This window comes from Ahaetulla prasina, chromosome 2 (genome assembly GCF_028640845.1).
Source record: "Ahaetulla prasina isolate Xishuangbanna chromosome 2, ASM2864084v1, whole genome shotgun sequence".
NCBI classification, from domain to species: domain Eukaryota; kingdom Metazoa; phylum Chordata; class Lepidosauria; order Squamata; family Colubridae; genus Ahaetulla; species Ahaetulla prasina.
In genome coordinates, this window is record NC_080540.1 from 157,813,865 (window position 1) to 157,821,571 (window position 7,707).

Consider the following 7,707-nt stretch of genomic DNA (forward strand, 5'->3'; position numbering starts at 1 on the left):
CCTTCTTGTAGGCTTTATATTGCAGACAATTTAAAATAATGTGGTATTTGGATATTCAAGGTGAGGGCTAGCAGCAAGATCTTGGTCCCAGAAACTATGCCATGGTCCTTCATTCTAGGTTGAGGTGTATATGAATTCAAATCCAGTGACGCAAGTCATTTGCTGTTCTGGTAACATAAATGCAGATAGTTTTAGAGCAAATGGATCCTATTTATCAACCACCGCTATAGTGGTTAAATTGAAATGTTTTTTTTAAAAGATCTTTTTATCCAGCCTTTTTCATTTTTCATAAAAAGCTAATTTTTAATACCTTATTTTCCTAGTCACATTCAAAGCAATCTGAAATTGGAAAGCATCTATAACAGCTTCCTAAAGTTATTGCTTTCCTTAAAATAATTGTATGATAAAGTCACCTTCAGTTCCCCAAAGAAGTGAATTGTGTGATCTGAAATGGTTATCTCTTCTCCGTTTTACATTTTCTTTGAAACTGACAAAGCAATGGGACACATGATGTGCATATATGCACAGAGCATATACATAGGGCATATAGATATACAAAAGAATAGCCATTGATTTGAGTCTCAACCTGTAAAAGCTTAACTTTTCTTTTTGCAGTGGTTAGTAAGACAGTAATGAACCCACTAGAAAGGTGCCAGGCTTTGAACTACAATGGACAATCCTGAATAGGATTTGCAGCTCACGTGGCTGTTTTCTGGGACTCTCTGTATAAATGGGGCATAATATTGCCCCTTCAGTATGACTGAGGGATCCTGTCAAACTGTAGATCACATCGTGACCAAGGACATATACCGGCCCAATATCTGACATTTTTAATATAAACGATGCTGCATTTCAATGAGATGGTCAAGACATTGGTATTTGAACATAGATCTTTTTTAACATTTATATTTTATTGTGTTTTACTATTGCTTTAATCTAGATGAAATGTTAATATATATTGCTAGTCCATGTATGACATGCCATACATTAAGTGAATAATTTATGATTGTCTTCTTAGCCCATGCTATGGGTCACTCACACTCCATGGTTGTGCTTCATTAATGAACCAGATGTCGTATGAAGAATCTGCATAGAGAATAGTTTAATTCCTTTGAAACTGGATCAACTATTGGAATAGTGGTTGTAGGTTGCAGTTTATAGCCATAGCTGGAGTTGACTAATGTGGTGAAGTTATGTAGGTAAGATAAAATGGCTACAGTGCTGTGTGAACTTCTATCAAAGAAACTCCCCCACTTAAAAGCTAGTTTACAAAGAAAACATTTAGTGTGTTGTCATGATTCCTGAAATCTCTTGCATTGTTGACATTCTGCAGGGAGCAGTGCTTGTATTTCAACGTAACACTTGAAACACATCTATGATGCCCTAATTCAGTGGAGAGGAATGAAACTGGGGAAACACTTTAATTAACTTCCCTGTAGTTTGTGAAAACAGATCAGCCAGGGTTAAAAGAAGAAACAACGGAGATGTTTAGGAACATATTTGTTTAAACAAATTTATAAAAGGAGTAAAATCTAATAGTCCAATGCAACCTTTCTTGAGCCAAAAGTCATATTTTCCCTTTATGAGGTCTGCTTGGGGATACAAGTTTAACGATTTAATCTTTATATTTGACTTATAACATCTACCCCATCTGCTATTTCCAAATGTTCAATAAATATGAAAACGTTATAACAGCAATTTACATCTGTACAATGTTGCAGATATTATTAAATTCAGAAGTCTTTACCTCTTTTATAGATTAGTTCAGATACAATAGATTTGCCATTTTGGGAACAGAGAGGGATATCTGAATGGAAATATTTTTTTAAGATTTTTTTTTAAATCCCACCTTTATTATTATATTTTTTATAAATAATTCAAGATGGCAAATATACCTTACCTCTCCTATATTTCCCACAATAACCACTTCGTAAGACGAGTTGGACTAAGAGTGACTGGGTGAAAGTAACCCAGCTAGCTTTCATGCCTCAGCCACTAGAACTCTTTCGGGTGCAATTCAAGGTTTTGGTGACCACCTTTAAAGCGCTCCATGGCTTAGGACCGGGATACCTTCGAGACCGCCTTCTGCCGCCGATTGCCTCCCAACGACCTGTGCGCTCCCACAGAGTGGGCCTCCTCAGGGTGCCGTCGACCAAACAGTGTAGGTTGGCGGCCCCCAGGGGAAGGGCCTTCTCTGTGGTGGCACCAGCCCTGTGGAACGAGCTCCCTCCAGGATTACGACAACTACCCGACCTCCGGACCTTCAGACGGGAACTGAAGACGCTATTGTTTCAGCGTGCAGGACTAGCCTAAGATAAAAGGTTTTAGCATATCTTAATGGGGTTTTTATAGGTTTTTTATTTTTTAGTGATCAGGCCATGATATTATCTAGTTTTAATTGGGTTTTAATGTTTATTTATTGTACTGTTTTAATATGCCTGTGAACCGCCCTGAGTCCTACGGGAGATGGTGCGGTATATAAGTTCGATTAATAAATAAATAAATAAATAATAAACTCAAGTCTCCCAGTTTCTAACCTGTTGCCTTAACCACTGGACCAAACTCCCATAGCATCTAAAATCCATTAAAAGGGGCTTGGTTAAGTTGAGGTTTTATTGTATTACTCGTTTTATCCTACCACTCTAACCTATTGTTTGTTAACAGTTAATGATAGGAGTTCCTGTTATATGTTGGGTACATCAAGCTATATTCTTTCATAGTCAGAGATGCTGTGTTGCTATGTTTACTTCATTAAATGTATTAATGCTTAGTGTAAAGCTTATATTTCTTCACTGTATCTGAAAATAATAAGTTGTTAAAACAAAGTAAAACAAAACACATTACTGTAGATGTGTAAGAGAATTTTTCCTGTCACTTCCTTTCTTCAGGAGGGTAGAAGAAAACAATACAGCATCTCACTTTGTTTCAGTAAATTATACTCTACAGTATTTTGTAATAATGTGAACTTCTAGATAGGGCATCATCAGAAATTGGGAATCATAGCCAGATTATTGCCCCTATCTGACGTTGTAACTGCTGCACCAAAAGTGGTTTTTGAAGCAAAAACAAAACAAAAAACAATAACAAAAAAAGTCCACTTTATCCAAGCCAGATCATCACTGATTTTAATCTTATTAACTTGTTTTTGAATGATAGCTTCATAATAGATTGTAACAAATTTTTATTTATAATTTTAAGAAGTCAATTTTAAAGAAAATTGATTTCTTAAACCATAAATGTCATTGATATTTAAGTAGGGGATGGGCAACTTTTGAGGGTTTGGAAGTTGCATTTAATACTTTGACAGGTGAGGACCATGAAGTACATGTACTCCATCAAGGACTGAGATTTTGTCTTTGGAAGGGATTTGGGGTGGGTCACATAACCCAAGGAATATTTTAGCACTGACACTTATTTCCACACATTTTCAGTTTTGTTAAGGACAGGAAAATTTCAAGAGGGAGTCGGCAAGGTCCAAAAGAGGGAAATTGGAGGACATACATAAACAGCCCCTAGGACCACAAATTGGTCACCCTCATTTTAAGCCATATATGTTGAGAGATTAATTTTAAAATTGTCCCTATAACTCATTGTTTTTTTTTGTAGCTGGGATATATTTCTAAAGTAAGCGTTGTTGCCAGAATGGGGTTAAATAAACCCAGCCTCTCCTCCTGGCAACCAGATAACCATGAATGCTGACTTGCAATGGGAACAGAAAACATTGAAACAGGTGCATGTTCTCTCATGGAGCCTGACATAATGGCTGGGCAGAATATCAGGCCAGGATTTCAAGATCTGTATGACATTATCATCAGGTCATTTACCAGTTTCACATGAAACCTGGATTACTGATGCAGACAACTGCAAATGAATTTGCAAACTACAAGAAAATTACCTTTTAATTCAAGAAAGTGGGAGGAGTGCTAGAAATCAAGTCGATCATGGCAGTATCCAGTGGATTGGGAATGATGGCTCCCTTTTGGTTTGTTCTTTCAACTGACTTCATCACCAGCTTTCCATTGCCAGGACATTTGTAGTCATCATCAACTGTACCATATTTGACATCCATTAGAGATCAATGACATTAATTTAAGCTTTTAACCTAATTATTAACTGCACTGTTATTTCCTCAAACTGTTTATAGTCTTTACCCACCACCCTTGCTAGTAGTGTAATGTGCAACTGATACTTAATGCAGCAGATGAAACCACTTAAAATGTAATTCATTTCTTCATCTTATTTAGAGAGGAGTCTAAATTAGAAACCGAGTTTACAGACAAGCTAGCATGTTTATACCCTCATAGAATTTAAAACTATAATGAGAAGCCTGAGACTACCCAGATGTTCTACTCTCATCTTTTTCATTCTGGATTGGGATTGACAGGAACCAGGAATTCATGGTAGAGGTCCCCCACTCCCATCTTAAATACCTGAATTATGATAGGTAGTATAAATTAATATCCTTGATACTTTTCAGACTATGAAACTGACAACTTAATTCTAGGGATCTGCCATTATTTTTGGTACATTCAAGCAATAGGATTTAGAATAATTTTTCTTGTTAAATACAGAGTGCACCTAAATATGCCTTCATTAACACAAGTGTGTGTTCTCTCTTGTTGCTAATTCATTTGAAGATGACCTCCAAGGACCATACATATAGGGATGTATTACGAAAACTAAAAAAATGAAGGCAAAAATGTTACCCATATGTACAATAGTAACTTTTAATTTTTTTAAAAATAAATAAATTTTATTTAGCTATTTATTTTAACATTTACTAATTTTTAAAATTGCCTTATAAATGGTCTTTGGAAAAAAACTGTATTACTTAATCTTTCTAAAGTTATAGATTATACAGACATGTAAGCATACAAACAACACTTCTCCAAATAAGCACCTTCCCTGGATCAGGTTACTTTATCATAAAACGACTGTTCATTTGGTTCATATAATAAGAGATATTAGCAAACATTTTGCAACTACAGTACATTGGAAAAGTAAAAACATGAATTCTGACACTGCAGGACTGTACTTTAAAAACACACCTATATTTTAGTTACATTACATTTTAATGTAATTCATTAATCAGATCAGGTAGAAAATTTAAAATTTGTGTTTTTATACACACACACACACAATTCCAACCCTGCCTTAGATGTAAAGCCATCTGAGGAACTTTGGGCCAAACACTCTCTCAGCCCAACCCAGAGTTCTGGGGAAAATAAGATAGTAATAATGTGCATTTGCCGCCTCGAGTTACTTATAAAAATAAAGGTGGGATATAAATAAAAATAAACACACAAAGTGTAAATAAGTTCCTACATTCATGTTTATCTAAACTTAAAAACCTTTTTGCACATGGCTTCAGCTGATGAATCTCAATGTTTTGAAAAACCCCAAAGTAGATTTTAAAAACCCAGAATAAAACTCTAAACCCATTCCTTATGTTAGAAATTAGTCAATCCTCATACTCTCAGTAGAAATAACACGCAATTTCAACAGTAGATAAGCCAAGCCAGCTGAATAAAATTAGACATTTTGGAGCAAGCAGAATTTTTGCAAATGGTACTTAGAATATAAGAAGGATTTAAAAATAATTATTTCAACTGTATTTTTACAGGCTTCAGGGTTAGATGGTTGGAGTCAGCCTGTGTAATTGTGGTTTTGAGTTTTTATGTTTTTATATTATTTTAACTTTTATCTGGCTGGGGTTGCTACAGCAAGATGGATGGCCATACAAGTTGAAATAATAAAAATAAAATAAAATGTTTTGCTATAATATTTCTGTTCTGTAAGGTTGCAGAACAATCTTATCTGGAAGGGCATTAATGCAAAAGAGATCCAAATCATTTTTCTATCTATTCTGTGGTGGAATATACATAAGCGATCCAGATTTATCAACAGGTTAGCATATTGGAGGTGTCATAATACTTTGCTAAGATCCACAAAACAATAATCTTGCATAGTTGCTGTCCTACCATTTTTATCAGCAGGGAAACAAACGGAATCCACAAACGAAGAGCTATTCCCAAAAATGCAAAATCTCTAAGTTGCACATTCTTGTCCACTTTGCCAGGTGTTTTTTCAAGCAGAATCTTTCTCCTTTTATGTGACTGTCTCTGGATTTATTGCAAGTGAACTTATCATCTTGAAATGTTTACATTTTTATACTATAAATAAATTAGTTGCATGCAGCAAAATACCCAAAGCATCAGAATTTTTGAAAGGCAAATACACAGATATGTTATCTAAAAACAACCCAATTTCTAGGGTTACATATTATACGCTGTATGTATTGTTATCTCAACATTTTATCTTTAGAAACTCTGATTCCATTGCTAATAATCATTTGTCAGTTGGATAGCCATATAAATGTGTATAATGAAATAAGTAGTTCAAGGTAGTCTGTATTTTCTTTTACTATAAACTTTGAATTGGTTACACGAGCCATTTAACCACTATGACCAAGGGCATCTGTATCAAGCCACAATGGTTCAATTACTGTATGAAATTATATTTGATGTAAGTACCAAAATCATGTAATATGCATATTGACATCTTAATGCATGTGTCATTTGCCACTCTGCTCCCCCATGAATACCTATGATTGTAAGAATCTATCCTCTTCAAGAGACCTGGGAACAAATACTGTGTTTGCAGTTCATTCTATCCCAGAATATTAAATTAATATTAAAATATATTTTAAAAAATGGTTTGAACAATCCATACTGACCAAACTTTGTATCATCCTAAAGCATAATGGCTTACTACACACCTTAAGCCAGAGGAAAACCACATTAATTAGCTTGTTGGGGAACCTAGTCATTACACAAAGAGTTGCATTCTAAACACAAACATTTTTTTTAATCTAATACCAAATAAAACTGTTGGAATATAGCTCCATCATTATTCACAGCCAGCACAGGACAATGTACACTTTGAGTGGTTCCTTTCAAGTTTAAGGTAACGATGCTTTATGACAAATGTGGATCACTGAGAACTCTAGAAAATGGGATTATAAAACATGTGTACTGATGCACCAGCTGTTTGAAAGCTCCATTTACAGCAGGCCTGTCAAACTGGTGGCCCACGGGCTGGATGTGTCATGCCCACTCCTGCTCCACAAAGGCAAAAAACATTGCGATATGTCATGATACATCACATGACATGATCAAGTTTGACACCCGTGATTTATAGTATTTTTCTGTATAAAATGGATCAACAAATGTTTATAAGGTAGCTGAATAAAACCCCCAAATATCAGAAATCCATTATATACATGATAATTAAGAGCACCAAAATGTCATACTTTAATATGTCTGCTTATATTAAAGACTTTTTTCTATTTTTTCCTTATTTTTTTAAAGCCGCATGTTTAATGAATCTGAAAAATGTGCAGTTAGTTAAATAATTTTCCAGGGGATAGAAAAATGGCATATACTTTACTTCTAACAAAACAAATGTAAAAATCATAAAATTATGCAAATTTGTTTATAGAAGGGACAAAATCTGTTTTCCCACTGAAATTTAATTTTCCGCATGACCGCTCAAACCAATGTATGATAAAGAAATATTCAAGATAGGAAAACAAGCAAAACTGTAACTTACTGCTTCCTTAGCATGAGGAAAGACAAGCTATCATTCTGTCATATTTACTACACATATTTACTGCTTAAATTTCAGTTATTTGTAAAATCAGCATCA